This window comes from Emys orbicularis, chromosome 24 (genome assembly GCF_028017835.1).
Source record: "Emys orbicularis isolate rEmyOrb1 chromosome 24, rEmyOrb1.hap1, whole genome shotgun sequence".
Classification (NCBI taxonomy): Eukaryota; Metazoa; Chordata; order Testudines; family Emydidae; genus Emys; species Emys orbicularis.
The window spans coordinates 13213944-13234166 of NC_088706.1; the positions used below are offsets into that span (position 1 = coordinate 13213944).

The following is a 20223-nucleotide window of genomic DNA, read 5'->3' on the forward strand; positions in this document are numbered from 1 at the left end:
GCAAATTTAAAATCTGCTGATTCTAATCCTGGCTTTACAGCCTTGCAATTCGCTTACCCAATCCTTTTGGTTAAATGTCTCTTCTCCTCCCATCACTACTCTTGGTATGGGCGGGTGGAACACCTGACAGTGAAGGCCTGGAGCTGGTGATCTTGACATGTTTATGCTCTTAAACGTTCAGTTTGGTCTTAAATTGATCCTCTGTGCTACACACTGTGGCATAAATCTGAGACTCTCTTCATACTAGACCTGTTGTGCAGAGGATTGTTTAGCCACTGCCAGAAAGTATATTTGCCTTATAAGTCAAAGGAGTTTGAGTGGTAAACACATCAGTAGGAGTCCTTAACTGGCACGTTGATGTTCCTCCATTGATGTCATGTATGTAGAGCTCTACACATTTACACCAGCTGAGGATCTGGGGCATTGATCTTCGAGCTGTGATCTTTCAAAACAGAACACTGTGGAGCCAAAGTTTTCACTTTTGGAGAGAATTTTTATAGCCAACTTCCACATTGTGGAAATGTGGCCATGTTAAATACAACGGCATTCACAAATGCTGTTCTGCTTTCAGGTAGCTTTTGTATTTGGGGGCTAGGAAGAATAGGACAACTTGAAAACCAGTTTTTTAATGCTATGATCTGAGATCTTGGCAAGCTAACAGTATGTTACAAAGTCCCAATGCAGTGACTAATTATCCATGAATAAGCTTTTATCACTTTGATCATCTCTGCACAGAAATTTTTTATCCAGTCTTCCACCATTGCATTTAATACTGCTCAGATTCCAGACAAATGGTAGGGAATTGCTGAAATTTTTCTGCAGACAGCCACTTTCCAGGTGAGCTCTTTGTTGCCAAAGGAGTACAGTGAGTCTGCTGCAACAGTCTGTAGTTAGGCACATCAAAAGTACATCTTTGCCCCTACAGGAACCCATTGTGTTAAACAGCACTTAGATGGCCAACTTTTGAAACTTAAAAGCCTCCAGAAGAGAGTGGGGGACAGATAGGGGAGTTTCCATATTGATTCATATTCTGAGTTGAAGTTGATTGAGTATCTAACAGCCTTGTTGCATGTGGGTGGGGAGTAAAGCACCAGAAGGGGGTCTATAGTATGTTTCTGGGAAAGTGAAATATTAATTCTGGTGTTTGCTTAAGGGGGATTACCCACAGGTGACCCTTCTAGGAATATAATAGCATGAAATTAAGCTATTCAGTTTCACTTTGAAGATGTTGAATTTCAATCTCTCTTTAGAACACTTTTCTTTTTTGAATTGTGGACTTTAATAGAAAGTCTTCTCTAGTCTTGTGGCTGAATATCATGCTGTGCAAGTGAAATCTCTTTTGGAATGCTGAATTCAAGAAATGCATGATATTATGGCTGTTAGACTTAAAAGCCACTAATGTGAAATCTGGTAATATTAGGACCTGTAGTAGTTAAGAATATACAAGTATTTGTGTGACTTCAGCAGAAGTGAAAAATGGGGATTAAGTCTTTACACTTGAATTGGATTTCCCAATCCATAAACCTGTTGATTTAGTGTCTGGCTTCCATCCTAAAGCCTCAGGATATGAGAAATGTTCTCAAACCGTGTACCACTTTCTGCGGAAAGTGTCTTTGTTCCTGTGTCTCTGTAGAAGTAAGCAAGATAGTGACCAGTTTAATGTGCCTTAAAAAGGCACAAGTTTTAAACCTGGTGGGTGGGGTGAAAGTGGATTTGAAACTTAACTTTGACTAGTCTAATGGTCTGTCTTCACTGCAAGGTTAACCTGAATTATAATTCTGTCCTCTCACACACGTTCTTCACTCGTGTGGTGCTGCTATTAACTCATGTTGGCTGGCCCATCAGGAGGTATGGGCTAAAAGCTTGAGTTAGCACAAGTCAGCTGCTAACATGACCACTCTGCAGTGTGGATGAGTGCCGCTAGTTCTCCAGTTCCTTCCAACAATTTCCCCTCTGTGCCCAGAAAGTTCAGACAATTTATTCCATAATTGACGGGAAAAGATAATTCATAGAGTGGCTCTGTTTACCGCAGTGCAAAGAACCACCGGATATGCCCTCAGAAGTCTTGGCACCCACACATGAGTGGAGATCGCTCCAGGATGGGCACAACAGCCCGAGTGGTGTTCACAGTATGGGTGCTCTCACTTGAGATAGGCTAATTCAAGTTAACTCCAGTGAGCTACACTCTGCCATGAAGACATATCCTAACACATGTTTAAGTCATAGAGTTTTAGGCCAGAAGGGACCACCAGCTCATTGTCTAGTGATCTGTGCTAGTGGTCAAACGCCAGCCACTACCACACTCCACCCAACAGCCAGAATCAGGCCAAAGTATTACCGACCTCAGGAGTCTAAACTAGACCATATGCCTGATCTAGAGAAGGCTGTCACTATCATGTTACTCCTGTTCAAATCCTAGTCTAGACAAGGCCTTAGTGTTACCTGGAATCCCAGGGCAGGATTCTTTCCCCTGCCCATATTCTGTACGAACTCCAGCATGACCTTAACATTGACAGACATGCCCACGTCTTTAGCAACTCCTGCAAAGTTTCAGCTTTAAGTGGCTTAGTAAGTTTTTATGTGCTAAAGATAGGCTCGGTGCGCGTGTGTATTAGCACTTTGTTTAAAAAGAGCTGAGTGCCTGGTCTTTTTGACACCAGGCACACACTGAACAGCGCCACGTTTATCTGGCTTGGAGGTGAAGGACTAGAGGCCTGAGAAACGGGACTTGCATGTTTCATTCCTCTGCTATTGACTTTCATGAGGCCTGGGGTAACTGTGGCCTCAGTTTTACCCCTTTGTAAAATAGTGATAATACCTAACCCGAAGATGATACAAGGCTTGATTAAAACATTGTAAATTAGACGCTTTGCACTGAATAGCACCTTAGCCCCAAGCATTCTGAAGGCTCTTTAAAAAAAAAAAAAAAAAAGGGGGGGGGTGGGGTGGGAAACAAGTGTTCCTGTTCTGTATAAATGCACATCGGCGCCCCTCACAATCTGTTGTGTGTTAATTTCTTACCATTCACCAACAGTAGTGCTTTAATTGGGAAAAAAATCTGAAAACAAAGGGAAGGCAGATTGACTGTTCTCCCCCCCCCCCCCCTTTAACAGTTGCTATGGCCACCCTTTGTGTCAATTTTATTTTTACATGCTGGGGAATGGTTCAGTGGAATGTTCCATTTTCTTTAATGGACTGCAGTCATCAAAGGAATGTGGAACACACTAAGGAAAACCGTGTTGTTGGAGCAGTGAACTCTGCTTCACTTTTGCAGCTCCAGTTATGAAGTGGCATAATTTTTTCCCTACAGTAATTTCATAAGAATGACAATACTGGGTTCAACCAACAGGCCATCTATTCTGGTATCCTGTCTTCTGACCGTGGTCAGTGCCAGGTGCTTCAGAGGGAACAAACAGAACAGGGCAATTATCGAGTGGTCCATCCTCCTGTCGCCCAATCCCAGCTTCTGGCAGTTAGAAGTTTAGGGACACCCAGAACATGGGATTGTGTCCCTTATTATCTTGTCTAATAGCTATTGATGGACCTATCCTCCGAACTTATCTAATTCTTTTTTGAACCCAGTTATACTTTTGGCCTTTACAACATCTCTTGGCAATGAGTTCCACGGGTTGACTGTGCATTGTGTGAAGAAGGGCTTCCTTACGTTTGTTTTAAACCTGCTGCGTGTTAATTTCATTGGGTGACCTCTGGTTCTTGTGCTATATGAAGGCGTAAATTACACTTCCTTATTCATTTTCTCCACACCAGTCATGATTTCATTGACCTCTATAAAAGTTATCCCCCCTCTTAATCATCTTTTTTTTTTTTTTTTTTTCCCCCCCAAGATGAACAGTCCCAGTCTTTTTAATCTCTCCTCATAAGGAAGCTGTTCCATACCCCTCATCATTTTTGTTGCCCTTCACTGTACTTTTTCCAATTCTAATATGCCCTTTTTTGAGATTGGGTGACGAGAACTGCAAGCAGTATTCAAGGTGTGTGCATACCATGGATTTACATAGTGGTACTATGATATTTTCTGTCTTATGTATCCCTTTCCTAATGGCTCCTAACTTGATTAGCTTTTTTGACTGCTGCTGTAAATTGAGCAGATGTTTTCAGAGAACTATTCACAATAACTCCAATCTTTCTTTGTGTGTGTAGTTGGGATTATGGTTTCCAACGTGCATTTCTTTGCACTTATCCACATTGAAATTCATCTGCCATTTTGTTGCCCAGTTTTGTGAGATCCCTTTGTAACTCTTCACAGTCACCTTTGGCCTTAACTATCTTGAATAATTTTGCATCATCTGCAAACTTTGCCACCTCCCTATTTATCTCCTTTTCTAGATCATTTAAGAATATGTTGAACCACACTGGTCCCAGTTACAGATCCTTGGGGGCTGCCATTATTTACCTCTTTCCACTGTGAAAACTGACCATTTATTCATAGAATCATAGAATATAAGAGTGGGAAGGGAGTTCAGGAGGTCATCTAGTCCAACCCCCTGCTCAAAGCAGGACCAATCCCCAACTAAATCCCCCTACCCTTTGTTTCCTATCTTTTAATCCGTTCCTGATTCATGAGAGGACCTTCCCTCTTGTCCCAGGGCTGCTCGCTCTCTTAATTAATGTCTGGACTCTAGCATGCTGTATGCCGTTCGGAAGTCCAGAGCTTCATGCAGTTCTTGGCTTTGCTTTGATTTTTTTTTTTTTGGCAGTGGTGTGAGGAGCTCTTCAGCTTCTATCAGATTCTTGGCTTTGATTCACTGTGCCAGCAAGTGTATCATTTAAAGTGGAGTGTTTAGCCTTGCAGCAGAATATCTTTACTGCTTGTCTGCAGTTCTCAGCCACACAGGGTGTAGGTTTAAATATGCATCATATTTTACTGTTGCAGCACAGTTCCTAAATTGTCAGCCAATTTTAGTTGGCATCAGATTTTGACTTCTTTTTGGTGGGGAGTACGGAAGCGTTCTTCTGCTCTCAGTGATGATTCACTTGTTGCAGGTTTAAAGTACCCCTCATTTGAAGTGAGATACCTACCTCTAAAGCAGTGGTTCCCAAACTTTAACAACCTGTGAACCCCTTTCAATAAAATGTCAAGTCTCGTGAACCCCCTCCTAAAAATAGGTATATCTCAATATTACCTAGAAATATTCATCTCATAGAACTGGAAGGGACCTTGAAAGGTCATCGAGTCCAGCCCCCTGCCTTCACTAGCAGGACCAAGTACTGATTTTTGCCCCAGATCCCTAAGTGGCCCCCTCAAGGATTGAACTCACAACCCTGGGTTTAGCAGGCCAATGTTCAAACCACTGAGCTATCCCTCCCCACCCTAAGGTGTTTCTCCTTTACCTGAGTATAAATTATAACAGCAGTGATCTTGGAAATATAAAATTTGTTTTTATGACATGCTTATTACACACTATTATTTATCATTACAGTATTTTTATTACATTATGAAAATGGCAACATTCTTCCAAGATCTCACTTTCGTAGCTTTGAATAAGCCTGTTATAAGACAAGGCTCCTATGTTTCATCAAGGAGTATCAGATGTGAAACAGCATGAAGATATTTAAGAAGCCAACCCAGAGTTCCTCCTACACAAGCATTCAGGGCTTGAGCAGTCCAGGCAAACAACGCACATTACAAGAAAGCTTAAACTTGTTCTTCATAATAATTTAAAAAACAATCCTAGCTGCCTATTTAATTTTAAAAACAGCAAAAAATATCCACCTCCCTTTCCATTTCTTATAAGGAGTCTTGAAGTTGAAATCTCCTCAGTGTGATAGATATGCTTGCATTGATCTGCTTAGCTCTTGGAAGTCCAGGGGCTCTGGGCTGCTGGCTGCATGCTGCCTGGGGTCCCTAGGCACAGCTCTGTCCGCCATTAGGGAATTTTTCCCTGAGAACCCCCTGTAACATTTCACGAACCCCCAGGGGTTCACGAACCCCAGTTTGGGAACCACTGCTCTAAAGTGACTTTTAAGTAAATAGGCTTTTGTTTTTGTTTAATCTGCTGAGTTTGGGAGAGGGTGCCTGGGTCTAGTTCTGATTTTAGAGGGGGAGTGGGTGGGTGGGGGGCATTGGCAGGGTCACTCCAATAAAACCAGACCTGGACTCAGCTGTCTGTTGCTACTTTTCAGTGACTCAGTTTAAATACTACAACTAGACAACACAAATACTCAAACAATCGCTGCTGCATGGTTTGCCATGAACTTCCCGTTGAAGCCTCCTCTGCCCTATGTTTTTTCTGTTAAATTATGTTTTGAACTGACCTCTCAGCCAGTGGGTTGCTGATCTTTGTCATCTAGCCCCATGCATCCCACTGGAAGACCCCCGTGAGCTGATGGTTTCTTTCCTTCTTTCTTTTTAAAAAGTAAACTTCATAACATGACAGAAAATAGCGTCAAACTGGGCCTAAGGGAAGGTGTGTCTCTCGCTGCTGCCGTGTGTCTTACTTCAGACTCCGAACAGTGCGTTGTGCCTTATTATGCTGTAACCAAATGAACTTTTTATTTTTAACAAATCCTATTTTAGAGACTCTAACAGAATCCTCAGCCAGCCCCTTATTTGGCACTGACTTGACTTACACATGGCCCGCTACCTCACTCTTCTGACTATTTAAGTGCTTGATGAGGCATTAATAAGCTTCAGACTCCTACTCTGACATTTCAGAGACTCAGACTTCTGCTGCATCGGAGTAGTCAGGGACTGAGCTGACTGACACTGATTCATCTGGTACTAATGGGTGTTTGTTTTCAAATGGTGTGTATTTTCCCACAAGGTTCAGCTGTAGAACAATCCACAGCATAAAATGAGCTTGCAGGAGCATTGAGTCAGAAATCCTGCTATTCAACTGTCCCTCTCGAACAGATCTTCAACGGGAGAAGCAATGCACTGCGACTGGTGGCCACATTAGATGTCACGTGACTCTTCGTGATTGCCCAGCTCAACATCCACTGCTTCCCTTTTCATATCCTAGCTATCTCACTGTGCTATGGTCTTGTGCCCATATTCTCTAGTCTTGATCCCAGTCTGTCTCGTGCCCAAACTTGTGATGCTACAGATGGACTAGCTCGTGGTATTTTTAAGTGTGGGGGATTGTGTAATTAGTCACTCTTGCAGAATCTGTAAACTAATGAGGCCAAAGAATGCATAATGCTCTCTGAGCATTGGTAAGCAGCAAATTTGCTACTGTCAAAATTCTTTACAAATTACTAACCATCACCTGTAGCTCTCAATAACTAACATTATGGGCAAGCACCCTAGAAATAGCTGCAGATGTTACTGTAATTGGAGCAACTAGTATTCTACAGAGCTCTTGTGTATGCTGGGAATTTTAGCCATAGCTGTTCTGGGGCAAACCCTTGGTGTAAAGGCTAAGATGCTGTAGGCCACAATTTATCTCAGATGCAGTTTACCCCTTCTTGAAACTGACATAAGCTTACTCTGGTGCTAATTGTGTTTTATAGCCTGTCTACATAAGAGAGCTGCACCAGTGTAAACCCAACTGTTGCTGGCTATCACTGAGTGTAACACAGGTAAATCCCCAGTGTAGATAAGGCTGGAATTTCTGCTCTTTTCTTTGCCTAGAATTACTGAATGGGAAGAGGAGGGGGAGATGCTCAAGCCTTTTTAATATAGTAACTTCTCTGCAGCTGGTGATCTGGTGCATCTAGAAACTCTTTAAAGCATGGTTGAAAGGAGGCAGTTGGTGCATAGGGCACCTTTTAGTCTAAAGATCTGTTCCAAGTGACAGTTCGCTTTTGCAGAAGACTGAAGAGGAGGATTAAGAGTAGCCTTGTTAACCCTTCCAGGTTGGCCATTGAACTGTTGGCCTGGAAGTAGTAGTAACTTGAACTCTTTTGGGTGTTGAGCTGTGGCTCTGATAATTGTGCTCAAAACCAATGTTGAAACCAAGAAGATTTCTATGAAGAATGTAACATAGCTCACTTTGTTTCTTAGGAGGTTATGGAAGGATCTTCCTACCTGTAGTGTGGAAGGGGAGGAAACTGACCTTGCACAGAGGGAGCTTCAGGGGCTGTTTCGCCCATTAGTGGCAAAATTGAGGGATGTTTACGTTTGATGACAAAACTCTAGGGGTCAGAACATACACATCTCATTACTACTGATTCTTGTAACTTGCCTGTTATTTCTGGCTAGGGCTTCCTTCCAATCTTGGTGAATAAAAACAGACCAATATTCCTATCACTGGAGATTAACCATTTATTCCAGATGGAAAATTTTGTGTGCTGTGAGGCCATTATTCTCTTCCTACCATGCTGGGGAGCAGTTTCCTAGTGACCTGATCATCTGCCTTCATATTTTCAATTCCATTCCATGGGAGCTGCTTGTCTGTTGTCAGAGCAATTACATTCTCCGGCAGAGAATTAGTTTTACTTCATTTACTTTAATGCTGGGCTGCTATGCACATAATGTCTGTGGAATATTGAAATCCCTTGTGTGAGCGTGGTGAAGGAGGGGGTGAATGGATGCATGTACTAAATATATTTTGATTGTGTTTTTAGTCTTCAGTGACTAATTCCTCCTAGCTTTCTGCGTCTCCTTTTACCTTTTCTACAAGCTAGTTGTGTAATAGTAACGATGCTATCTGGGGCATTCACATTACATCCCCTCCATCGCAATTACCCACACTTTAAATTGCAGCACTTGTTTTGATCCTAAATTAGGTGTTCACACAGGGTGGAAGCAGGGACGAGCTACAGCATCCTGCTGCCTTATCTGTCATCCCAGGCAAAGAATTTAACTAATCTTAGGCTACGTCTTCACTACCCGCCTGAATCGGCGGGTAGAAATCGATCTCTCGGGGATTGAATTATCGCGTCTCGTCGGGACGCGACAATCGATCCCCGAATCGACGCTTGTACTCCACCAGCGCAGGTAGGAGTAAGCGCCGTCAGCGGGGGAGCCACAGAGGTCGATTTGCCGCCGTCCTCACAGCGGGGTAAGTCGGCTCGGATACGTCAAATTCAGCTACGCTATTCGCGTAGCCGAATTTGCGTATCTTAAATCGCCCCCCCCCCCCCCCCCGTAGTGAGGACATAGCCTTAAACAATGCCCAGAAAGATCATCAGGGTGTCTGAGTAAAACTTAAACTTCATTGAAAGTTGCCCCTTGCTTTGACCTATTCTGTTCTTTCAGGTAAAACCCTTTTGCTCTCTTAATCCAGAATTACCCTAAACTACCATACGCATAGCATGAAATGAGGGCTTTTTCTCCTTTTAGCCTTTCTCCTCCACCCTGCTTGTAATCACTCTTTAAAATCATTGGATGAGCCCAAAGGCCTGATCCAGTGGGATGCCAAGTACCCTCCTCCCACACTGACCTCAGCAGGAGTTGAAAGCACTCTACAGGATTATGCCTCAAGTTTGGATGCTGAGCCCTATAGTTCATAACCCACAACAGTCACAGCATTCTGAAAATGGTCAAAATGCAGCATTCCCTGAAAAGATGTCAGTGGCTTTTTGTATGAACTTGGTCCTTCAGGATTCTGAGATCTGAAGGAGTCTGATTTAGGAGAATAGCTTCATGGATTAAGATTAGATTTTCAAAGGCACCTAGTGGATTTAGAAGCACATGTCCCAGTGGATTTTTAAAATCTTGCCCTCAACTCTTTGCCACACACGTGTTTCTTTTTTCCTCTTGTCTACGGGTTTATTAAATACAAATCTCAGATGATGGATTTTCTTATTTCTCTGAACCTTTTGCTGCAAAAACAAAACCTTATGTGCAGTGGAGAGAGGCTTGCACACAGGGCACGGATTCCTCCAGGTCGGGGGAGTAGGCCGTGCGACTCACTAGCCTCAGCTGACAAATGTAGGCAAAGTTTGACAAACAGCCCACTCTGAGTGGAATGTGTGGCAGTTTTACTCTGAGGTTTAGCATGAAGGTGACTTTATAGAGGGGGTGGATAAAGTGGGTGGGTGGAGGAGGAGAGCAAGACACTGAAGACTTAGGCATGTTCTTCCTGATGGTTTTTAGCCCTAGTAATAGTTAATGTCAAAGCAGCTGTCAGTCACCTCCAATGCACCGATATACAGGATCTTTTCAAAGCACAGTCTGTCCCTTTGCTGACGCTTCGTTTTAATTATAATGTTCAGACATTGGATGTTCAAGGTATAATCTAGTTAAGACTCAATTTGAGGTGAAATGCTAATGCCCATTTTTGCATCCAGTCTAAAATTGCAGTGTTATGATTGGTTCCTGTGCAGTTACTTGCTACTCTGTATACCGTTGCTTCTGCAAACTGCTGACAATCTCCACTCGGTACTGACAAGACAATGCACCCCTATGCTTTCACACATTCATAATTCTTATTTTGTAATGATGGCTGTTCTCCAGAGAATGTTATGTAATGCTTTGTGATGGAGCAAATAACCACGGAGTCTGCCCTGCTTTTATTTCTAAATATAAATGAATCCTTTCTTTCTGAGATGAACTGCTGCTGCTAAGAACTGTGCACTTCTCATTCTAGCGTTCTATAAGCATGTAGATTATTATTCATCATGGTTACAGTAGTGCCCATGGATCAAGCATGATCAGGGCCAACTTGTGCTCGGTACTGACTGTGTAGAGCAGTACACAGTCCCTACCCTGAAGAGCTCACTATCTAAAGCTCTTTGAAAAACACATGTTGAAGAGACCAACTGATATTGCATTGTCTTCTCTAAACCGTTCTAGTTAAAACACGTGTAATCTGAATCTTATGAATACATTTTCTTCAGTGGGACACTGCTAAGATTAGCCTGTTTGCAGGGTCCAAAATAATGTTTTATAAGCAGATATTTTCCCGAAACAGATGTATTTTTAATCACTAAACATCAACGACCAACCCGACAGCAATAAACTACTGTGCAACCAATAGAGAGGAAATTGTTTTAGTAGTTTCCAATGATTTTATAGAAACAGAATGTTCACTTATTTTGAACGGTGGTAGGAAAAATACCTTAAATGTCCCTAAATTAAATTCAAGCTTTCTCCACTCTGGGGACTATTTTCAGAACTAATTATGCTATTTGTGCTGTAGATACCAACGCTGATGCTAGCTTACTCTCAGGAACAAAACTGTGGCATAGCAGAGTCCATATGCTTTGGGAGTTAAGCAGTTCTGTTGTCGATATCACTTTTTTTTTTTTTAATGTAAGGGATCTGTTCCATGAGACCGGTGGCCACACAGACAAAGACTAAAGTCATCTGTATGGTCTCACAGCAAAACTCCTTGAATGGCTGTAAATAACTTGTGAATTTCTCAATAATAATCTTCTATGGCACCACTTAGCAACCTCAGATTTTCTGACCTATTGAAAAATGCCACTAACAAGTCAACGTGGAATCTGATACGTCTGGTACTTGTGGCAAATTAAGGTGCAGCAGTATTCTGAGTAGTGACCTGCTTTTCTGAGTGGTTCCTCTTTCTCCTGCTGTTCTTCATTTTCCCAGGATGAATAAGAAAAAAAGTCTGTCTTGGAATGACTCAGTAAGTCATTACTGCATTATGACACTAGTGGGGTGAACTTTAGATCTGCATCCACGAGACTATCACCAGACTCATTCTGGAGATCAGAAAGGGTTAAAATAGAGGGGGGAAATGAGACTTAAGTCCTGTTTTAACTAATTATTGGAATTTGAGGCACTGAGAATCAGTTTTCTGAGTAAAACATGATTGCTAGAAATTGCACTTCTGGTTTAGTTAAGTCCTGCCTTTTTCGTATGCTTAAATTAAGTTCTGCAGACAGTTGGGAGCCGGTTGTAAAACAAGTCTCTAACAGGTAGTTAATGGCCTATATTAAAATGAAATTGCACAGAAAAGTGGTATTAAAGCTGTAAATGAGCTGCTCTGGCTTGCTCTGTTTGAATAGAAATACTCACCGGAGTGCAAGTTGGAGAAATCTCAATCAGAGAGGGGACTGACCAGCATGAGGACCAGAATGATCCTGCCTAATTTTTATACACTAAACCAGGAGTCTCGACAGAGTTGCCACTGTATTGTGTAGATGCAGAAGGGGATGTGGGATTTGTTGTATCTTTTGTTCAGTGCCCCCCACCCCCACCCCCTGAGGTCTCAAGGTGGAATTCAGAAGAACCTGTACATAATGGTAACTTGCAGTATGTTCAACTCCTGATTAGCTTAGCATGTGACAGTTCAGTCCTTTGCAGTGTTACCTTTTTATTTAACCTTACAAACACACTGGTTTGCCTTATTACTCGTGTGTGTGTGTGTAAGTGTGTGATTCAGCTTTGTCCTTTCACTCAAGTGAAAAGTGATGCTTTGCTTTTGCTTTTCCTCCTCCTCCTCCCCTCTCTGAGCTTATAGAACTGAGGACAAGAACAGTAAACTGAACTCACTGTGTGGGCAATGATCTGCTGTAGGAGGGTTCCCCGACCCCAGAGCCTCAGCAGTGATGCAGCCGATTGACGTAGTTTTTCCTGCATCAAAGTGACTGTTGCCTAGCTGCCTCACTGAGCCTGCCTTTTTTGTTTTAATGTTCCAGTACAGAGCTGTGAAAAGCCCACATGCGTTTTTACTCTCTGAAGCAGTGTTGGCTAAATGCCTGAAAAACATTCTCTAGCAGTTGTGGAAAGAATCCCATTAATTTTTACAAATATTTTTGTTTCCCCCTCCCCACCCTTCTCTTCAGATTTACAGTAGTTCTCCGGAGAATTGAAACCTCATTTCGCTGGCAGAGGCTGAGCAATCTTGATCAACTAACTTCAGTGCTACAAATTAAATTTGACACCAAACCACATAGAATTTAAATGTGTATCTGACTGTTTTTACCTATTGTAGTACATTTTCCTCATCTCCAACCACTCTCAACTAGCTGAATTGTTGAAAGTGTATCCTCATGAAATGAACATGGGCTTTTCCTTGAAACTGGAAAATATTGAGTACTGGCACGTGTACCTGACACTGCTGGTTGTGTTTCTCATATGCTTATGCATCAGATTTTAAGGTGTAAACTGTAATAGGGTGGATGGGATTATATTATCAAAATGATTTTAAAGTTCCTGAGAAAATGCTGGACTGTCCATATCTTGTATTCTTGTAACAGCAGGTATTGATTGCATTTTCCATCAGCTGTAAGAGCAAAGAGTTCATTACACTAGTTGAAATCATCTTGGCAGATGGCAGTAGTACTTTAGTTGTAAAAATGCGCTGGTAACTTTTTGCATTGTACAGTAACTCCTCACTTAATGTTGTAGTTATATTCCTGAAAAATGCGACTTTAAGTGAAATGATGTTAAGCGAATCCAATTTCCCCATAAGAATTAATGTAACTGGGGGGGGGGAGGGGGTTAGGTTCCAGGGAAATTTTTTTTTGCCAGACAAAAGGCATTATATATATTTTAAACAAGCAATTAATACAGGTATTAAACAGGCTGGCAGCCCCCCATCAACTCCCCTACACCCCCCCCCCAGTGTCTCCCGCCTGCTGGCGGACCTCGCAGATCAGCACCTTCCCCCTGTCTCCTGCCCGTGGCAATCAGCTGTCTTGCGACGTTCAGGAGGCTGCGGAGAGGAGTGAGGACGCGGCACACAGCCTCCCCCCCCGCCCCCCCGAACACTGCAAACCAGCTGATTGCCACGGGCAGGAGGGGGGGGGAGCCTGCACGCTGTGTCCTTGCTCCTCCGCCCTCCTTCCTGCCTCCTGAAGGTCGCAAACCAGCTGATTGCCTCGGGCAGGAGGTGGGGGGAGCAAGGGGAAGGCGCTGATCCGCGGGGTCCGCCAGTGGACTGGAGGTACTGGGGGGGGGCGCGTAGGAGAGCTGATGGGGGGCTGCCAACCGTGGACAAAGCAGGCGGCCAAACGACGTTATAGCGGAGCATTGCACAACTTTAAATGAGCACATTCTGTAATGGAGCAGGGACATAAGAGCGAAATAACGTTAAGCGAGAGCTTATGCTCTAATAAATTTGTTAGTCTCTAAGGTGCCACAAGTACTCCTGTTATTTTTGCGGATACAGACTAACACGGCTGCTACTCTGAAACCTGTCGTTAAGCGAGAGGACGTTAAGTGGGGAGTTACTGTAATTTGCTCTCCCGGATGAAAAAAATTCAGTAGCCAGTGATCATGCTCATTTGTCTTGGAGTATGACAAAGCTAGGTGAATTCTCGGGGAGTTTGTGCCTTCCTCAGTAATTTATCCAACACTGGTTGCTCTTAGACACTGTTCTAGTAGATAGACCATTGGTTGTCTTCAGTCTGTCACTTTAGCAACACTGTGACAATTGCAATAGAAACCTGTCTGTCTTGCGCCTTTTTAACGAGTTAAATTAGAACTTTAAATTGAAAGAATGCAAATTGGGGATTAAAGGGACATGGCCAGGTCAAATTTGGTCTCAAACTTTTTTCTTTTAAAACTAGGTGGCTTTTTTGCAAAGCCTACAGCTAATCGAAATCTTTCCATAACACGTTTTATATTGAAAAGGTTTTTTAAGTGACACTTGTGCCGCATGTACAAACTAAACTTTATAGAGTTCAGCTAGTGCATGAGAATGTGCAGCTCAGATGAAACTGACCAGTCAGTTAGATTTTCCTAATTTAAAAAAGAGACCGGTAAAAAATGATGGAAAGATGAAATTAGATGTTTTAACGTAAGGTGAATGTGTAAGGCTGTCTGAGAATGCATTGGGTATGGAACTTGCTCCTGCACCTATTGAACCTGTAGCAGGATAGCAAGCTAAGGTCTTCTGACATAGGTTCATAAGGTTCAGAAGTACTGGCGTGTTTCTGAAATGTATTTTGTGTAAATGATTTGAGTAAACTGGTAAAATTCCATTAATCCCCTTTTCCTAGGCCATGACAAGTGAGCTGATCATGGGATATGAATTTCCTGTTGCCTTCATTGCCCCCACTACTCAATGTAATAAAACAGCATGCCAGAAAATCAGGTTGTCCCTGTCACTTGTTCCATTTTAGGTTCATTTGCTTGATAGGAAGGTTATGGTTTTCCAGCTTTCAGCTTGCTCCAAGTTCTCTGCTAGTCCCTTTTTAAAACTAGAGCCCAAAGTTGGAAGTACACAAAGCTTTTTAGCTTGTAAAGGTATCTGACATCTTCAATGTTGACAAGTGGAAATTTCTGGTTTAAAAGTTTTGCTTAGAAATTATAGTAGTCTCATTAAGAATCTTTAATGCCATGCAAAGCCAACTGAGTTTGTTTAAATCTCTTACTCGGAGCTGTGGGTAAATAAACTTGATTCATTCTTTCCCCCTTGTGTTTTAAAAACTATGAAGCAGAATAAATTTTTGAAAAGACTGACTCCTTAAAGAATGCTGGTTATGTGAAAAATGCCCAGTACTACAGAGTCATGCTGGTTACGTCCTTTATCTGCCCCCTTATCCCTGCCAACATGGAGTGCCTCAGGCATCAGCTCTGCTGTATGCCCAAATACCTTCTTGCCCTTGGATGTCTCATTGCTTCCTTCAGCTTTGGTCATCACTTCTATCATTTTGACTTTCAGCCCCTGGCTAGAAAGTGATTTACTGAATGCTGTACAACTGAAGTGACCCTTCTTCATGGAAGTTTTAGTTTGTGCCATCAGATACCATGAGGCTGCTATAACCTCAGGGACTTCCAGTATCTGATGTTGCAGACGGCAACATTTTGCAACATTCTGAGTTCCATTGTGAAGGGTGTAAGTGTGCACTAGATGCTAACTAGTTCTGTGTGATCATTTCAAGGTAACACTCATGTCCAATGTTTTTTCTTTCAGGAATAATCCAGGAACAGTGAGGAAAGGTATGTACACACTGGCCATTTTGAGCCCTTTTGTATAACTAAAATTGGCATGCGGTTTCATGGCATACATGTATGTCTGATAGTATTGGTTTCTGGTCTTAGCATTAACAACTCTGATAGTTCAAACTGAACTGAACCTTAAACTGACCATATCATTAGACCTACAGGACTAGCCTTCGGGCAGGATTCGCTGAATTGGTCTGTGCCACACACAGCTCTCTTCAAAAGAGGTCTTGAAAGGACTATTTTTAACAAGCAGAGCAGGTTACTGCTGAGTGGTCCTGCATCACATGTTAACTGCATGATGCATGGGCCAGCTATTTTCCTTCTTCTGCAACAGTAAAGGGAGGCGCCCTGCTCTTGCGTGTGGCACATAAGGCACATTGTGGGCCTGGGTCTAGATTTATTTGGCTCATATTTTATATTTCAGGGTATCTGCTTTCCTCTTCTCTCTTCACATCCATAACACCCCGGATGTGGCGCTTCTGAGCCTTTATGACCAAGCTGTCTCATCTCCTCTCCATCAAGTTACCTTTGTGGTTATGCCTGCTGAATTGCAGAAGATCCATGTTGCACAAAATCTCTTATCTGCCACAGGCTGGCTAAATTCTTGTAGAAATCTTTAGAATTCATTAGGTTGCAGTAAGGAGTTGAGCAGGACGAGCAGTGCACACTGAAGTAGCTTTTTTAGATCTTGCCGAATTCCCAGACGTTGCAGCTATTATCTGCCAGAAAGCAGTAATATAAGTAATAGCATGTCCTTGCCTGAAATACTGTGTTCGTGTCTCATCTCCCTGCCTTAAAAAGAATATAGAAGAGCATTAGGGGTGAATAAGAAGAATGATTAGAGGCATGGGGAAAGCTCCATACGAAAAGAGAGAAGATTGGGACTCGGGGGGGGGGGGGGGGATTGTACATAAGTATACAAAATGAAGAAAGGTAGAAAGTGCAAATGGGGGCTCCTAATTATCCTCTCCCACAAATAAGGAGACGTTCAAGGACGCAGAATGACGACAAACTTAAAACTAATGAAAGGAAATGCTTTTCTACACCATGCACTTCACCTGAAGAACTCGCTGCCCCTGGCTGTCATTGAAGCCAAGAGCATAGTACAGGGGAGGGCAAACTACAGTCCGCAGGCTGGATCCGGCCCATCGGGGCTTTCAATCCGGCCTGCGGGACATCCTCGGGGGGAGGGGCAGAGGGCTCCGTGTGCTGTCCTCACCTCACCGTCCCCCGCAGCTCCCATTGGCCAGGAACGAGGAACAGCAGCCAATGGGAGTTTCAGGGATGGTACCCGCAGGCGAGGGCAGCGCGCGGCAGAGCCGCTTGCCCCACCCTCCCCCAGGAGCCACTGCCAGACTGCTGGCCACTTCCGGGAGTGGCGTGGGGCCATTAGCCCTGCTGCGCACCACTGCCACCCCGGAGTCGCTTGAGATAAGCAGTGCCGGGCCGGAGCCCACACCCCAACCCCTTGCCTTGAGCCCCTTGCCGCACCCCTCCTGCACCCCAACCCCCTGACCTGAGCCCCTTCCTGCACACCGCACCCCCTCACACACTTTACACTCCCTCCCACACCCCAACCCCCTGCCCCAGCTCTACATTCATGGCCCTGCATGCAATTTCCCCACCCAAATGTGGCCCTCGGGCCAAAAAATTTGCCCACTCTTGGCATAGTAGATTCAGAAAAGGATCTGACAAGAACGTATGCAGTCCCTTTGGGAAAAGGAAAAGATATTTTAGAAAGGATAAATACACCCTTGTGTGTCAGCTCTTAAACCAACAATTAAGTGACAAGGATCAGTAAGAAACTCCCTCCCTCCTCCCCAGCAGGTTATAAATCTTTCTTCCCTTCTACTTCTGAAGCATCTGGCACTGATAATTTTTATTTGATAAGCCACTAGCTTGCTGTGTATGGCAGTTTCCATAGTTCTGTGTTCCACAGGCTGTCATGTAATTATGATGCGAAAGGCAGGTGGTTTAGGCCAATGCTCTGTACTAATGTGGTCCACACTGGGGAAGAATTTGAGAGTCCTTGTCCTAAGTGTCTTTGGAAGGTGGCACTAAGTTTAAAGTGCTGTACGTACCAGAACTCTGACTCCTATTAGTGAAACCTAAAAACATCCTTGTCTTCAATTAGCAAACCAACCGACGTGAAAACACAAGCCCTTCTCTTGCTTGGACTCTTTCACGGACATTGTAAGCATGCTTGCATACAGCATTCTCTGTGGCACAAAGCACAGAATTCTAATGGGATTGGTATTCCTGGTTCGTGTAAATATGCCATTCAGAATACTCCCGGGTGTGATTTTGAATAAGGTTGTCCTATAAACATTGATTTCTACACCTTGAAGCACACACTCTTTTTGCTGGGCTTAAGTTGCTAGAATTAGTGTATTAAAAAAAAAAAAAAAAAAGCGGGGGTGGGGTGGGGGCAATATGTTTGTATTTATACTTGAATAAAGCTTACATTTCTCTCAGTACAATTGCCAGATTTCAAAATATAAACCACTGCCCTGATGGGGCAATCTATAAACCACAGTACAAATAAGTGACTCTCCAACTTCGCATCAGGTTTATGGTGAAATCTAAAGAATTGGCGTTCCAAGTGCGGAACAGGGATGAGTAGAAACAGCATGATCAGTCATTTCCCTGTATTAGAATGAATGATAGAAGCACTGAAACCCTTAAGAGACGATGGAACAGAAAAAGTAAATTACAAATACACTCAAAGTTTTCCAATATGAAGTGAATGAATGTGGATTGGTGATTGTAGGTTGCCCATCTTTAAATACTGATCATCCTTTGTATAAGACATGACATGGTGTATTCTGTACATTTTTCAGTATCTATTTCTTAGCCATTAATTCATGATTTACAATTTCTGAAAATGCATCTTCCACTGTGGGGTTCTGAAATGTGCATGATCTCTTCAAGCCAACAAAGGGACAGGTACCCTCCATTGTCATGATTTGCATGTTTTGTTCAAACAGCAGAGGCATTTTCTAAAGAAATAAGCTTCCTTAATCAACACAATATTGAATGCATGCAAATTGGAACGTCCTTCCTTATTCCGAACAGGCAGGGCAAAGGTCAAAAGAAAAGCCAACTCGCTTAAGGCTTTTTCTTAAACAAGATTTTCCTTGCATTTTACATTCACATTTGTAACCTAATAAGATTCTGACCTCCACCCCCAGAGATGTAGAGAAGTTCAATTTTATATATATATATATATATATATATATATATATATATATATATATATATATATATATATATATATATATATATATTTCACAAAAATGCATCTTGCTTAGGAGGACTGGTTAAAATTCAAACTGAAAAACCTTCTAGTATTATTCCCAGATGAGTGCACATTTGGATGTATCTTTAGATAAGCACAGGATTCGGTGTACACTAGGTGGTTACTCTCCACTTGTACCAGCCTAAAGCGTCTGTTTTTGAAACTGTGGGCATTGATCATGATGCAAAACATACTCCCTGTAAACTGGTTCAAGGTAACAGTGCTATAAATGTGAGCCTGCAGTCTTGGAATTGGATCATTGTGTCAGGTTTTACTGAAACCGGAAGTGATTGCAACAAAAATATAATGCAGAATTAATTGTTTTGCCTCAAGCCAGTCACTTGCTAGGCAAAGTAGGATCTAAATTTGGTGGGTTTGTAGTAACTTCTTAAGAGAACTATTTTAAATTTTTGGAACACACACATCTGCATCAGTCTGTTCTTATGTCAATTTATGTAAACTTTGGCGCTGAGGCAGTGGGACATAATTATTTTCAGCAGATTTAAGGATGAGTAGGCAGAGTCCAAGGGCTTAGCTAAACTTGAGAATTGTAGCATGTGAATTTAAAGTGAAATAGATTTATTGTGGAATAAGTGTCCACACATGGGGTTAATCAGAAACAGTGAATCTGAAACAACTCCATGTTTAGACAAGCTCGTATTAATTAACTCATTTGCAGCCGATGAAATGCTGCAAATGAGTTACTTTATGTCTTGTACTGAGGCTCCCCTTTCCAAGGGGAGGACAGTCCTTTCTCTGGTAGCTCAACACTGAGTCTTCAGTAGAAACCATACTGTGGCACTGGGTTGTGACACTGACATGAGGTCATGCATCACTGTTTCGTACCAATGGCTAGACACATTGGTTGCTGTGACACCTACAGATGCCTAGACTAGAATCTATTTTCTACAGTGGTTGTCACATGAATGTCTATTTGAGAGATACAGGTTTCCCAGGAAAGGTGTAGGAGGCTTGAAGTGTTTTGGTCCAAGGTGGATAAAAATCTGTTTGCTAAATCAATCCGTTAGTTTTATTTGAATCAGATTTTTTTTATTTAAATGAGATTTTAAAAAAAAAAAGTAAACCTGTTTAAAACTAAATTTGAAATTATGACATAAATTTACTACAACAAAATAATGTAAATGTGCTGCATCAG

At 42.5% G+C, this 20223-nt stretch overlaps 1 protein-coding gene across 6 annotated transcripts in view; it reads left to right on the forward strand.

Annotated features, from left to right (window-relative positions):
- GNG7 (G protein subunit gamma 7) overlaps window positions 1-20223 on the forward strand; it is a 129093-nt gene that overhangs the window by 64539 nt on the left and 44331 nt on the right. For all 6 annotated transcript variants that reach the window (XM_065422022.1, XM_065422025.1, XM_065422023.1 and 3 more), the window contains one exon: window positions 15738-15763. The gene's annotated coding sequence lies outside the window, so the exon portion shown is untranslated. The remainder of the gene's footprint in view (window positions 1-15737; window positions 15764-20223) is intronic.